Below are 16,018 nucleotides of genomic sequence, written 5' to 3'. Positions count from 1 at the left end.
GTCCATGCTACAGGGTCCAACGCCAAATCGTCCACAGGGTCTGGAGAGAATGACTAAGCAGCCTCGTCTGATGAGGCAACTAGTTCAGAGGCCATTCCTGCACCAAGGAATGATGAACCCGCTCCGGTAGCAGGGGAGCTGAATAGGTGGGGTGTCGAGGGTCAATGGCAGATCTATCGGGATGCGAAGATGGTGAATGACAAACAGAAAATGGCCCGATTAATACAAGAGGAGCGCAGAGTCCTCACAGGGAGCTTGCATACTGTGCCAGATATTCACCGGCTTTTCAAACTTCACAAGTGTGACTGGATGGCTCGAGACCCAGGGACGTATAGCGAGGAGATTGTCCGGGAGTTCTATGCTTCCTATGCTGCCACTCTCCGTGGGTCCATTTCCAAGCGGTCAAAGCCACTAGCGCAGGCCCCGCTCACTTCCACCTTGGTTCGAGGTTGTCCGATAGATATATCACCCACCACCATTAGCCGGTTTCTCTATGGTCCTACCACGGGCCACTCATGATCTCCTAACACGTCGGAATTTGATTACCGCTGGGACATCGTGTGGAGTGGCACTTTCCAGAGAAATACTGAGCAGCGAGAGGCTGTAATACTATGGCTGGCCAGGTATATTGCTGCAAATGGCGATCGTGCAGAATGGGTCACTGCTCCACGTTTGGGCATCCGGAAGGCCACATTGAACTTCGCCGCAAAATTCTTCTGGCTATTGGTACGCAACAGAGTGTCGCCCACAAAAGCTGACAATCAGGTCACTTGGGACAGAGCGGTGATGGTTGCTGCATTGGTGGCGGGAGTAGAGATCGACTTTGCCCGAATGCTGCTGGCAGAGATCCACGAGAGAGCTTTCAGGACCTCCACTACTTACCCTTTCCCCTGTCTAATATTTCACTTGTGCAGGGACTCTGGAGTGCCGATCTGGCATTGTGACAGGCTAGTCCACCCTACAGGGGCATTGGACATCGGCCTTATTCGGGATGACGCGAATGTGGCAGCACCTCGCAGAGAGCCCCAGATTGAGGTACCCCCTCTGAGCTCCGATCTTGCAGACACTGTGGGGCAGGCACAGGGCGGTGACCCCATTATCCCAGACCACACCGACACTGTCCCAGGCTCCTCTTCTCAGGCAGCGAGTGATGCTCCTAGTTCTTCCCGGTCCACACCACCGTTAGGAGCGACGGTTGTCCCTTTGGCCAGAGTACAAAAGTTAGAGGCGCAGATGGCCACACTGGTACATCACATCCAGCCTTGGATGCAAAGGTCGATTGCCGAGTCCGAGGCTAGATTGGAGCGCCGGATGGAAGGGATGATGGACCGTAAGGTCCTGGCGGTTAATAAGCGACTTGACGCCTTTGAGTTGAGAGTCCTCGAGCGATCAGTTCCGGCCACAGACTTATCTGCTTTGCAGGCTGACATAGCCAGCCTCCGGACTGATGTGGATGCCATTCTTGCTGCACCTTCAGTTGAGACTCAGGCTGCTCCGACTGCACTAGCTGATGATACAGTGCTAGATGCCCTATTCAGTGGCATCGCCGAGGAGGGGCCTGCACCAACACATGCCAAGGGCAAGCGGCACCGCTCTCATCGAACAGAGGAAGAAAAAGCGTAGAAAAGACAGCGTCGGCTGGAGAAGGAGGCTAGAAGTGCCTCGATTGCAGATGAAGAGTTGCGCCAGCAGAGGGTGCGTGAGAGAGCTGCAGGGGCATCAAGCTCTACCCCAGTTTCAGAGGTTCTGCCTATTTTGAAAGGCGTTGTGAGCACCACTGATGGTGCGGAGCAAGTGATAGCGAGCACTACTGAGGGTGCTAGGATTGTTGAGGTGGGCACTACTGATGGTGCCCCCACTGATGTTCCAGAGGGCTCCGGGAAACCGGACCCCCCTGTGTGTTGATGATTCGCCGGCGCTTTGGGCCACAGGTTTGCTTCACCCAATTCCATTTTCTTTTATTGTTTATGTATGCATTGTGGACAATTGCATCTATTTTTGTTGGGGGAGGGGTAAATGGATTGTGAGTGATAGGGTGAAGCCTGAGTAACCCAACTCATGTATCCTCTCTTGGGGTTTTCTTGCCTGTGTTCTTTTGCCCCAAAAGACTGTTTAAATTTTGTTGAACCGGCATGTCTTAGGATTGTGTGTGTAGAAGCATGATACAGAACGAAGCATGATGGCTTAGGAAAAATGATACCCGTTAGATTCTGGGTTGTATACTAGAAGTAGGCTATGAGTTGCTGATTGTGTTGGCTCCGAGTATGACATAGTAACAATCGATTTGAGTGCATGATTAAACCTGAAACTTGAACTGGGTAGTCTAATAATCTGATAATGAAACTTGTGCCAAGAGTGGGTGAGAATTGTTGATTGTTCAAACAGTTTTGTGCAAAACTAGAACTTGCCCGGTTAGTCCTGCTAAGACAATTTAATCTAGAGGATAGGAAGTGATCATAGGCTATTGTTCTGAAAAATCCACAAATTGCCTAGAAAGATTTAACCAAATGAAATAAATGTTCCCCTTTGATCCAACTTTGAGCCTAAAAATAAACCATTTCTTTCTAAAACCCCGAACTCACCTTCCCATAATCTACTATGTTGGCCCCGGTCTCTCCTTGGACATGTGCACGTTGACTTAGGCCAAAAGCCTAAGTTGAGGGTGGCTAATGTAAAAAGTAACTTCAATCTTGGCCCTGACTTGACATCGGGTATTGTGAACCTCAACTAACGGAAAATCCATAAGTTGAGGGTGGCTATGAAAGAGGAAACTGAAAGAAGAATGGGGATGAAAAGAGTGAAAAAAAAATCTGATAAAAAAAAAATAATAAAAAAAAAAAAAAAAAAATATATATATATATATATATATAAATTTGGGGGAAACGTAAGGAAAGGATGTGAATTATTCAAAGAGAAAGGAGCAATTAAATAAAAAGGAATTGAGCTACAAAGTTTAAAGTCACTTCCGTGGTTGACGAAAATCAAGGAAAAGAGGTTAAAAGCCTAGTGTAATGACAAGGAGGGCAGAAAGTCACTAAACAGTACCCAAATGTACCACACCTGACCCTGAGCCTACGTTACAAGCCAATAAAGTCCTATAGTGATCCTGGAGTCTAGTTTGAAGAGTCTGAGCAGTGAAAATAAGGGCAAACTTATGGCAGTAAGCACGAACTGTATTTGAAATTACTTCTGAGCGTGAGTGTTGAATAAATCCTTGTACCATGAATGAAATCAAATTTTTACTTAAAGAGGATTTCGTTTGAAGTAAGGGCACTAGTTCCATTGTTGGAAAGTTGGTATCTGGGTGACAGTGAGAAGGTGTCTGTTGTGTGTCAGTTGGTTGGTCTGTGTCATGATGGGATCCACATGAGTTGGCTTATCGAGTCTAAGAACACGAATGTGCACCCGAACAATGAGGAGGTAGAGAGCCATGTGATTGCTTGAGTAGAAATGCTTGCTTCTATACAAGTGTCGTTTAGAGTTCTAGTGCGTCGCTTGAGGACAAACAACGAATTTAAGTTGAGGGTGTTGATATACCGTGAGTTTACGGTATTTCTAATACATTTCACTTACAAGTTGTGTGTGTCTAGGGCCTTTTTATATTGGTTTTTATGTATTTTATCATGTTTTGCAGGAAAGGTGTTCAGGCGCGGAAGTTTAGAGACAGCTGAAGGAAATGCAGAAAAAGGCATCCACGGAGGTCATCTACGGACCGTAGGTCCATTCACGGTCCGTAGGTGATGACCGTAGATCAGCAGGAATGTGTTGAGGACAAATCAGGGAAATCTGACCAAGTGTGGAACCACGGTGCCCATTGACGGTCCGTAGATTGATCTACGGACCGTACTGTTGATCCGTAGAGTGAGACTGCGAGGGTTCCAGTACCTGATTTTTGAAGATGCTAAGTATGGAGCTACGGAAGGGATTGACGGACCGTAGGTCGATCTACGGTCCGTGCTGCTGGTCCGTCGTTTGCTTCAGAGAAGCTGATTGTTGGATGCTGAAATATTTTCTAAGTCCCGAGTGACGGAAGGGACTTACGGACCGTAGATCCATCGACGGTCCGTAAGTCAGTCTCGTGGATCGAAGACGCGTACCTGAACAAAACTTTCCTTAATTTGTTTCCTTTTTTATTTAGGATTTGTTTTCTATAAATAGGACATGTAAACCTCGTTTTTGGGGGTTAGACACTATTATTCTATTTTTGCTTTGTAACTTTGGAGATTAATTTGCAACCCTAGCAATTATTGATTTCCCAAGTTCGTTTTGAAGATTTTGGCTTTGCAATTCAAGTTAATTTTCTGGGTTTATTATTCTCTTTACGTAAGTTCATGATTTCTCCATCTACAATTATGAATTGTGTTCTTGCTAATATGAGTAACTAAATCCACAACTAGGGTTGTGGGAACCATGATCGATTAACAAAGTATGAATAGTAAATAAGCAATTCTTGACTAGTATTTTGCATGCATTGATAATTCTTTCGTTTAGAAGTCTTTTTAACGGTGGCCAACGTTAGAACTCGCCTTGTTACTACTTGCCGGACCAAGGAGGTAATTAACAAGAAAAGAATTATCAACATAGATTTAGTGTGATACTATCTAATAGGCTAGTGTCGATTGGTGCGAAGTAATAACTAAGCCAAACATCGATTATGATGTCTAATATGAGGTAAAGGTAAGGGTTAGTAAATTATACACACGTAGCCGGACCAAGGTGCGGGGTGAAATTCTCTAGATGCCGGACCAAGGATTTAGAGATACCTAATTTATCACTTTGCATGTAATACACTAGAAGAAGATTGCTATTACTAGGATTACTGCGTTATGAGATTATGGGGAACACGTATACCCTAGTTATTTCTCTTATCTTGATAACAACCAAAGTTGAGTTTAATTATTGATTACAATATTTCGTATTACTATTTGTTTTACACAAGCACAACCCCCCTTTTTATTACCTATTTCTGGAAATAATTTGACTAATCGAATATAATTGTCGGTTAAAAGTAAAGTCTAAACCATTTTCCTCGTGGGATCGATCCCAATCTACAAGTTGGGTTCTTTACTTTATAATGATCGCTTATGCTTCTGAAAGGAGGTGTAATTTGAGCGTATCAATGTGTTTATTGACCACAAGAGTTTGCGATATGTGTTTAATTAGAATGATCTAAATCTTCACCAAAGAATGTAGCTTGAGTTATTGAAAGATTATAATATGAGTGTTCTTTATCACCCCGGTAAGGTGAATGTGGTGGCTGATGCTTTTAGTCGGTTATCTATGGGAAGTGTTGCCCATATTAAGGAAGATAAGAAGGAGTTGGCTCGAGATGTTTATAGATTGGCTCGGTTGGGTGTTCAGTGAATGGACTCCAACAAGGGTGGTGTTATGGTTCACAATGGTTTCGAATCATCTTTTGTGTCGGATGTAAAAGCCAAGCAAAGTCTTGATCCAATTTTGGTTGACTTGAAAGAAGTGGTGCTTAAGAAATCCATTGAGGCTTTCTCCCAATAGGGAGATGGTGTACTTAGATATCAAGTTTGTTTGTGTGTTGCTTATGTTGATGAATTAAGGGAACAAATCTTTTCAGAAGCCCATAGTTCTCAGTACTCTATACACCCGGGAGCCACCAAGATGTACCATGATTTATGAGAGGTCTATTGGTGGAATGGGATGAAGAAGGATATTGTGGAATTTGTGACCAAGTATCCTAATTGTCAACAAGTGAAAGTTGAGCATCAAGGTTTGTCCCAAGACATTAGCATTTATACTTAGAAGTTGGAAGACTTGAACATGGACTTTGTTGTTGGGTTGCCTCGCACCCGGTGACAACATGACTCGATTTGGGTTATAGTAGATCGGATGATCAAATCGGCTCATTTTATTCCCGTCAAGGTTTCCTATTCGGTGGAGGGTTATGCTAAGTTGTACTTAAGAGAAATGGTAAAGTTTCGTGGAGTGCCTTTGTCCATTATTTTCGTTCGTGGTACCCAATGCACTTCTCAGTTTTGGAAGTCTTTCCAAAAAAGGTCTTGGTACTAGTGTTAAGCTTAGAATGACCTTTCATCCCGAACCGATGGGAAAGCGGAGCGTACTATAAAAAACATCGAAGACATGTTGAGAGCTTGTGTGATTGATTTTAAGGGTAATTGGGATGACCATTTTCCATTGATTGAGTTTCCTTATAACAATAGGTATAACTTGATATTAATATTGCCCCATTTGAGGCATTATATGATAGGAGGTGTAGATCTCCTATAGGTTGGTTTGAAGTGGGAGAAGTTGCCCTAATAGGTCACGAGTTTGTATATGAGGCTATAGAGAAGGTTCGACCTATTAGAGAAAGGCTGAAAACGACCCAAAGTCGGCAAAAGTCATATGTTGATGTAAGAAGAAGAGATCTTGAGTTTGAAGTTCATAATTGGGTTTACTTGAAATTTCACCTATGAAGGGTGTAATGAGGTTTGGTAATAAAGGGAAGCTTAGTCCGTATCATATTTTGAGGCGTGTTGGTAAGGTTTCTTATGAGCTAGAGTTGCCTAATGAGTTGGCATCGGTGCATCCAGATTTTCATGTCTCCTTGTTAAAGAAATGTGTTGGTGATCCGACAATTATAGTTCCCTTAAAAGTTATGGCAATTAAGAAAAATCTTTCTTATGAAGAAGTTCTGGTTAAGATTTTAGACCGGCAAGTCAAGAAATTGAGAAACAAAGAAGTTGCTTCCGTGAAAGTGTTGTGGAGGAACCAATTAGTTGAGGGTTCTACTTAGGAGGTCGAGACTAGTATGATATCCCGATATCCTCATCTCTTTCCTTTTACCCCTATTTTAGCTTAAGGTAATGAGTTCCTCATGGTCTACTCTTTGTTTGGTGTCATGTGTGTTAAATGCTTCCATGATTTCCTCACTATGAATGATTCATAAAAAAGGTTAAGTTTTGAGAAAATGAGTCAATTTGATTGTTTTCTACATGTTTATGCGCATTAGAATATGAGTTGCATGTAGACTTCATGATGTGATGATTGAACATGCTTTTAGCTTGGAGATGGTATTTCCTCCTCGGATAAGAGTAATCTCGTAAGTATATGCAGGTTGGGCCGCTAGGTCTAGTTCCTATCTTCCTTATGATACTTTGAATATGATCTAGCTTGGAGTTGAAGTCCCTCTTTGGTTGTGTGCATTTTGATGAAGTTGCATGCATGATGGGTTGCTAGTATAGACTTCTTTTTTCTTTTTGTGATATCTTGAATCTCATTCGAGGACGAATGATCCCAAGGGGGAGATATTGTAACACCCCAAATTCGAGAAGGGTATATTGGCAGTTTTTAGGAGTTGCAGGTGTCATCCAACGAAAGCCAACCACGACCCGTGGATGGGACCACGGACCGTACGTGTGGTCTGTGGTTGTTCGACCCAATCAATCTCAGAAGCCCAGAACTACAGTCAGACCAACGGACCGCCATTAGGTCCATGTTCCATCGTTTGAGGGTTCGTATGTCAGGGCCCCTAAATCCTAGTTTGTGAATTCAATGACGGTTGTGCAGGATGAACCATCTGTCAGTCCACGATCCATCGGTAGGGGTCTGTAGGTCGGTAAGTTGGCAGTTATCTTAGGGGAAGTTGGGTCTTTTTCTAATTAGTCTAGCCTAATAATATGTCGTTTTACCCTTCACTAAGACCCCTATATAAGTATTTCCACCCCCAAATTTCCCCAATAGAAATCATTCTCTCAAATTTCTAAAAGAGGAACAAGTTACCTCTCCAAAATATTTCTCTATCTATAAGTTGAAGAAGAAAGCTAGGGTTTCAAGATCAAGCCTCCAAATCCTCCATTGCTTCGAAGCTTTTGGCATCGAGGTATGATAGTTATTATCCATGGATTCCTTCCATTCATGGAGTTCCCAAATTCTCCTATTTTCAAAGTTAGAAATCCCCAATTGAGTTAGGGTTTTCTTCAATTGTCATGAGTTCTCTTGATTATTGATTTAAATGATTGAATTATGATCTCTTATCAATGAATTGATGAAATACTATGATTTTATGATGTTCCCCTTATGAACTCATGAAATCCCCATGTTTTCCAAATTATGATCATATGCTATAGGTTTTGCATTATGAAGGAAGAGTTTTATGGAATCAAGCATGAATTTATAAATTTACATGATTTTATGATGGAATCCATATCTATCCCATGTTTTCTAGATGTTGATCATTGGAAGTGGGTTTGAACCTAAAAGGTGAATTATGGAATTATGCTTGCTCTTATGAAATCTATGAAAATGTTTTAAGGATACTTTGAGAGTGAAGTATCAATGATGATGTTGTTGTTGTGTTGTTCGAAGGATTTTTTCATATACACATGAAATCATGAATGTGAAGGGTTTTCTCACATAGTAAGGATTCTAAGGTTGATAGTTCTTCTCACCTAAATGAATCAAATATAATGAGTTATCCTAATGAAACCTAGCTTGGATTATTTATTGAATGATACCTTTTCGTGGATGACTTATGACTTAACTTGGATTGGCAAGATTATGTGCCCTTCCATGGATAATAAGAACAAGTAAGAAATGACTATTCCATGGGATTTCTGCTTAGCACTAAGAGGATATTGAGATAGAATCTCTCCTGTTAGTAGAGGTCGGGTATCTAGAAGCAATCTCCTTATCCCTTACCTATGTGCCCCCATCATATGCTTTTCTAGATAGACATTAGCTAGTAGAGCCATTTAAGATAGAAATTCATGGTCCTTACCTTGGCAACTAGGAAAATCCTTTTTGGTGTGGGAGACACCGAGGGATCATGTTATAGCTCTCACGGTTTCTATGTTGGTTAAGGCTAATTCCCACAACAATAATGAACTAAGGTTACTTCAAGAAGTATCGCACATGTGTTCAAAGGTTTTAAATGATGTTAGCTTGCATTGACCATGTTTTATAACTTCTATTTTCTAACCCTTTTATATCATGTTTTTGCTTGGTCAATTGCATGTCATGAAATGTCTTATTTTAGCATGATTTAAATGTTTTATGTAGGTACATTGTTTTTTCCTAATGCATACTATTGCCTACATTTCCCCAAATGTAGTGTCTAACAGACAAGGTTCTCAGTTTCGTCGATAGTGATTGATTGCGAGGTACCTGAGCTTTAGTGAGTCCTCGTGCTTGGAGGATGTACTTTTCATTGTTCTTTGTTTCATTCTTATTTTTCAGTTTCGGGCATGATGTATGGGCTAGGGCCAATTTCATTTTATTGTATTAGATGACTATTGTGACAAAGTGTTTAGACTTCCGCTTTACTTTCATAAAACTTTTGGACTTGAAATGTTGTCTTTACCTCTTTTGTTCTATTTCTTATGTTATGAATGCTAAGTGGCTTGTATGGGGTCTCTCGGGGTTCTACACACCATGTTACATCTAGGGTGTACCCATAGGTCATGACAATACATATTAGTTGCAATTTTGAGTCGGCCGATGATATCTGCTCAACATAGGTCGTGACAATACATATTTGTTGCAATTTTGAGTCGGCCGATGATATCTACTCAACACATGTTGCCCGGTAGTGACCCCTACTTATATTTTCCTTCATTTTCCTTTTGTGGAGTGCATTGAGTGGATCAATGGCTTTTACTCACCCTTAACTCTATCTAGTCTCCAGCAGTTCAGGCTCCAGGGTGAGCTATTCATTCTAGCTCGTGTTAGGTTCTCTCGATCGTGGCATGATTTCCTTAGTTTTCATATACAAATTATTTTATTTATTTATTCTGGTATCTTTGATACTCTTAGACTTAATATTTTGGGATTAGATGTCCTTGATGTGATAACTTTTAAGTTTTGGGTGTAATATGTAATAGACGCTAATATATTTTTGTCTTTTACATTAATATTATTTGAGATTCCGCATTATTATCGTATTTCATAAGTTGAATAATTAATAAATTTAGGTTTGCATTAGTTGGTTCTCCCTCCTAGAAGGTTAAATGTAGGTGTCACTCATAACACATTTTGGGTAGTGACAAACTTGGTGTAACACCTAGAAAACCAGACCTAGAAAAAAATGCAGAAAATTACCTGAACCAGGGTTCACGGACCGTGACAGGGTCCACGGTACCTTTCGTGGTGGGGAGTTGGACTCCATTAGGCCCAGACGTCAGACCACGGTACCCTTCATGGGTCGTGGTCTTGACGACGGGCCGTGGTGGAGTCTGTGGCGTCTAGACAATTGCCCCCCCTAGCCAGTCCCTTAGACACCCATGCCCAAGTGAAGACCACGAGGACCTTCACGGTCCGTAGTCCTTCACACGGGCCGTGGATGATCCGTGAAGATAGGCCCTCAGACTACCGGACCAAGTGAGGACCACATGAACCTTCACGGTCCATGGTCCTTTACATGGTCCATGGTGGAGCCCATGAAGCAGACCCCCAGAACACAGTAGTCACTACACCATAGACCACGACCATCTTGGTCCCCTTCACAGTCCGTGAAAGTGGCAATGGTCAATCCCGTTAGCTGTTTAGGTCAACGGTCTTTTGGTCTTTTTCTATTTACTTGGACCCCTAAACTACATCATTTTAATCCTAAACTACATGGTTTTGGTCTGTTTTAGCCTAGAAACATAACTAGAACTTACCTAAGTCAAATCATTCATCAAAACTTAGAAAAATTAGAGCGTAAGAGGAGAAAAAGGTCGAGCAACCATAGTTCAAGAATGCAACAAGGTTTCTTTAGTTTCAGCCCCAAAATCGAAAGATTTCTCCATGGCATTCGTCACAAGGTATGTGGGATTTCACTAGTGGGTTTCCTTTCACCCATTAGGTCCCTAGATTTCAGTCAGAATCTTGATTCCCTTAATATTATCTAGACCTACGGTTTCTTGAATGTTAGAATTGTTGGGTTTTCAGCTGTTAGAAGGATCCAAATCATATTATATTGGTATAGTATTATTTTGCCCATATTCATGCATAAACTTAGAACCCTAGCTGTGTAGTTCTTTTAGTTCTTGAATAACACCTGCTAGGTCAGAAAATTCAGTATATACATTAACATGCCTCAGTTCTCGAATGCATTATTATCAGTATATAAAAGTTGCATTCTCAGTGTGTATGTTAGTATTTCAGCTATCCAGTATTTCAGTAGTTCAGTCATAAAGTGTTAATTACTTAATCATATGGGAAGCTTAATACCGAGTGGACTTGGGTCAGTCACCCTCAAGTCCCAGAACTACGTGCCCCGTAGGTTGTAAGTCCCCTATATGGCCATCATTTTAGTGATCACGCCAGCATGCCTCTACACCTTTGGCTTGGTGTATTAGTTCCTCTTAATGGGGCTTATACATGAGACTCCACATTTAGCTCTTGTAGTTTTATGTGGGTTAGTAGTAGCTCCCTTATAGTTCAGTCAGATCCTATCGTATTGACCAAGTTTATCAGTTTAGTTCAGATTTCAGTTTCAAAATAGTATAAACTTCATCATTGCATTCAATTTCGTCATGTTCCGTATTTTTCAGTATCCTTATCATTTTCAGATTATATCATTGCTTTATTGCTTGTGCAGTTATGTTATTATTCAACTTTATTCTATCCTGCATGCTCAGTACCTTTCAAGTACAGACGCATACTCTGCGCTACATCTTCTCGTGATGTAAGTTTAGGTCCTCAGTAGTTAGATCACGCATAGATCAATTCCCGATCTTCAGTTCAACAACATTAGTGGTGAGTCCTCATTCTTCGAGGACTAGTGACATGACTTACTTCATTGTTTTTAGCTTTAGTTTCAGCTTTGCTAGATCTAGCTGGGGCATATCCCAGCATTTCTAGTAAGTAGAGGTTTTATTTCAGACATAGTTAGTTTCAGCTTAGACTTAGAGTTTGACTTTTCTTTTGTATGCAAACTCTCAGTTATCTATATTCAGATTTAGTATATGGGTATTCCCCATCATTTTCATATTTATTCTTATGATTTAGCTTCTGCACAGTCTTATTGTTTCTGTTTATCTTTACCATGCTTATGATTATGCCAACAGGGTTAGCTTGGGGTCACACATGATCCTAGGTCCCGTGTCCGCATCCAGGGGGTAGCCTTGGGGCCTGACAAACTTGGAATTAGAGAATTAGGTTTAAGAGTCCTAGGATGTCTGAAAATCCAGACTAAGTAGAGTCCTTTTCATGGGTGTGAAGTGCACCACATCTAATGAGAAGGAGGTTGCAAAGTGTTTTAAGAAAACTTCAATTTCTTTGTTACTCTTATCATGCGTAAGGTATGATCTAATTCATCGTGCTAATCCTTCGTTATGCACTTTCAGATCATGCCTTCTCATAGAGCATACGCAAGGAATGTGAATGACATGAATGTAAACGCAACTCCTCTAGTCCTAGATCAGGAAGTTTTGAAAGCTGAATTTGGGAATGCTATTCAGTTGTTTGCTCAGAGTGTGACCAACCAAAACAATTAGCAGGTTCCAGTTCCGGCAAATGCTAATATTGGGTCAGCTGTAGCTAGAGTTTTTGATTTCGTTAGGATGAATCCGCCTGAGTTCTTAGGATCGCAGATTGGTGAGGATCCCCAAAGCCTCATTGATGAGGTCAAGAAGATCTTTTGAGTGGTGCAAGTAAATGACCATGTTGAGTTGGCATCTTACCCGGTTAAGGATATAGCTCATATCTGGTATACCCAGTGGAAGGAAAACAGGGGTACAGATGCAACTCATATAACTTGGGAATGCTTTAGTGAGACCTTTCTGGACAGGTTCTTCCCTAGAGAGTTAAGGGAGGCAAAAGCTCAGGAGTTTATGAATTTGTGGCAGGGTTCTATGACGGTCCAAGAGTCTGGACTAAGGTTCACCCATCTCTCCAGGGCTCAAATGAACAAGTTCATGTATGAGGTATCCGACCTTGTGAAAACAGAGTGTAGGAATGCTGTGTTGGTGGAAGATATGAACATCTCTAGGCTCATGACTCAAGCTCAGCAGATTGAGGGTGATTAACTTAGGGAACACGCTAAGGAGAATAAAAAGGCTAGGACAGGCAACTTTGACTATTCCCAACAGAAATCGTGTGGTGGAAATTGCTCGTAGTTTCAGCAGAAGTCTTCAACTCCAGCACCTTCATCAGCTAGTGTTCCATTCTCCAAGTTCTGCAATGATCAAAACGGTAGGGCATCGGGCTCTAAGTCTCAGGGGAGTGTTTCAGACACCAAAACCTACCCAACTTGTCCAAAGTCCGGTAAGAACCATCTGAGCGAGTGTCTTGCAGGAAAGGAAGGATGCTTTGGGTGTGGTCAGTCTGGTCACAGGTTGAAATATTGTCTTTTTAAATAGGGTCAAGAAGGTAACAATGGTAGAGTTCAGTCCATAACTTCAGCAGCACTTGTAGGTCACCCGACTCAGTAAGGTAACTCATCAGGTACAGGTGGCGGTCAGCGCCAAAATAGGTTATAGGCTCGCCAGGATCAGGAAGATTCTCTTGATGTAGTCACTAATACGTTACGAGTCTTTGACCTTGATGTTTATGCATTGTTAGAACCAGGGGCTACTCTTTCCTTTGTAACTCCTTATATAGCAGTCAAGTTCAGTGTTAGTCCAGAAACTCTCTCAGAACCTTTCTCAGTCTCTACTCCAGTTGGTGACCCAGTTATAGCTAGACGAGTATACAAAAATTGCCCTGTGACAGTCTCCAAGAATGTCACCTCAGCAGATCTTATAGAGTTAGAAATGGTAGACTTCGATATCATTCTAGGCATGTATTAGTTACATTCCTGTTATGCCTCAGTCAATTGTAGAACTAGGATTGTTCAGTTTCAGTTTCCAGACGAACCAGTCTTAGAATGGAAGGGTAGTAGTTTAGCGCCTATGGGTCGATTCATTTCTTACCTTAAGGCCATAAAGATGATTTCTAAGGGGTATCTTTATCATCTAGTTTGGGTTAAGAATTCAAGCTCTGTAACCCCAATTCTTGAGTCTGTTCCAGTGGTTAACGGATTCCCAGAAGTGTTTCCAGAAGATCTTCCAGAACATCCTCCCGAAAGAGAAATCAACTTCGGAATTGATCTCCTTCCAGATACCCAACCTATTTCTATTCCTCCTTACAGAATGGCTCCAGCTGAGCTTAAGGAATTGAAAGAGCAGTTGAAAGACCTTCTAGATAAGGGCTTCATCAGACCCAGTATTTTCCCATGGGGTGCACCAGTGTTGTTCGTAAAGAAGAAAGATGGATCTCTCAAAATGTGCATCGATTATAGGAAGTTGAAAAAAGTCACTATCAAGAATAAGTATCCTATCCCCAGGATTTATGACTTGTTTGGCTAACTTCAGGGTGCTAGTCATTTCTCAAAGATAGACCTCAGATCCGGTTATCATCAGCTCAGAGTCAGAGATAGTGACATTCCAAAAATAGCCTGCGGAACTCGGTTTGGTCATTATGAATTTGTAGTTATGTCATTTAGACTAACAAATGCTCCTGCAGCTTTCATGGACTTGATGAAAAGAGTGTTCAAGCAGTATTTGGACTTGTTCGTTATCGTTTTTATTGATGATATCCTCACTTACTCTAGGACTGAGGAAGAATATGTGAATCATTTGAGGGTTGTTCTGCAAACTCTAAAAAGATCACCAGTTATTCGCTAAGTTTAGCAAATGCGATTTCTAGTTGCAATCAGTTGCTTTCATTAGGCATATTGTGTCTAATGAAGGGATCCGAGTGGATTCTCAGAAGATAGACTCAGCGAAACAGTGGCTCAGACCTACCTCTCCTACAGATATCAGAAGTTTCTTGGGGTTGGCTGGCTATTACAGAAGGTTTGTGGAACGATTTTCATCCATAGCCTCTCCATTGACTAAGTTGACTTAGAAAAAGGTTAAGTTTCAGTCATCCGATGATTGTGAGAAAAAATTCAAAGAATTGAAAACTAGGTTGACTACAGATTCTATTTTGACTCGACTAGAGGGTTCAAACGGTTATGTTATCTACTGTGATACATCCAGGGTCGGCCTAGGTTGTGTATTGATTTAGTGAGTTAAGGTTATAGCATATGCTTCTAGACAACTTAAGGTACATGAGAAGAACTATCCAACTCATGACCTCGAGCTAGCAGTAGTGGTGTTTGCGCTTAAGATTTGGAGACATTACTTGTATGGTGTTCACGTAGATATGTTCACCGACCATAAGAGCCTTCAGTATGTGTTCACCTAGAAAGAGTTGAATCTTTGCCAGATGAGATGGCTTGAGTTCATCAAGGATTATGATATGAATGTGCATTACCATCTTGGTAAGGCCAATGTTAGGAGTTCATCTTATGAACATTTCAGATGGTGGTGTAACAGTACAGAATGGGTCAAAATCTCCATTGGTAGTGGAGGTTAAGGAAAAGAAAGACAGTGATCCGATACTGCTTCAACTGAAGGAGGTAGTCCTTCAGCAGAGAGTTGAGGTTTTCTCCCAATGGGGAGATAGTGTGCTTCAGTACTAGGGTTGACTGTGTGTTCCTAAGGTAGGTGATTAGAGACAACACATTCTTGCAGAAGCACATAATTCCAAATATTCTATTCATCCAGGTGCCACTATGATGTACCGCGATCTGCGATAAGTCTTTTAGTGGAATGGCATGAAAATGGATAAATCAGATTTTGTGGCTAAGTACCCCAGCTGTCAGCAAGTCAAGGTAGAACATCAGAAACCTAGAGATATGATTCAAGAGATCGAAATTCCTACTTGGAAGTGGGAAGTGATCAATATGGACTTCATCACAGGTTTACCTCGTACATGCAGACATCATGACTCCATTTGGGTGATTGTTGACAGAATTATTAAGTCTGCACACTTTTTGGCTGACAAGACTACAGATTCGGCGGAGGACTACGCCAAGCTTTACATTAATGAGATAGTCAGATTGCATGGGATTCTTTCGTCTATCATCTTAGATAGAGGTCCTCTGTTTAACTCTCATTTTTGGAAGTCGTTTCAGAGAGGTCTTAGCACTTAGGTTAATCGTAACACAACATTTCATTCGCAGACAGATGGTTAG

This window comes from Solanum stenotomum, chromosome 5 (genome assembly GCF_019186545.1).
Source record: "Solanum stenotomum isolate F172 chromosome 5, ASM1918654v1, whole genome shotgun sequence".
Lineage (NCBI taxonomy): Eukaryota > Viridiplantae > Streptophyta > Magnoliopsida > Solanales > Solanaceae > Solanum > Solanum stenotomum.
This window is presented reverse-complemented; position numbering follows the sequence as displayed.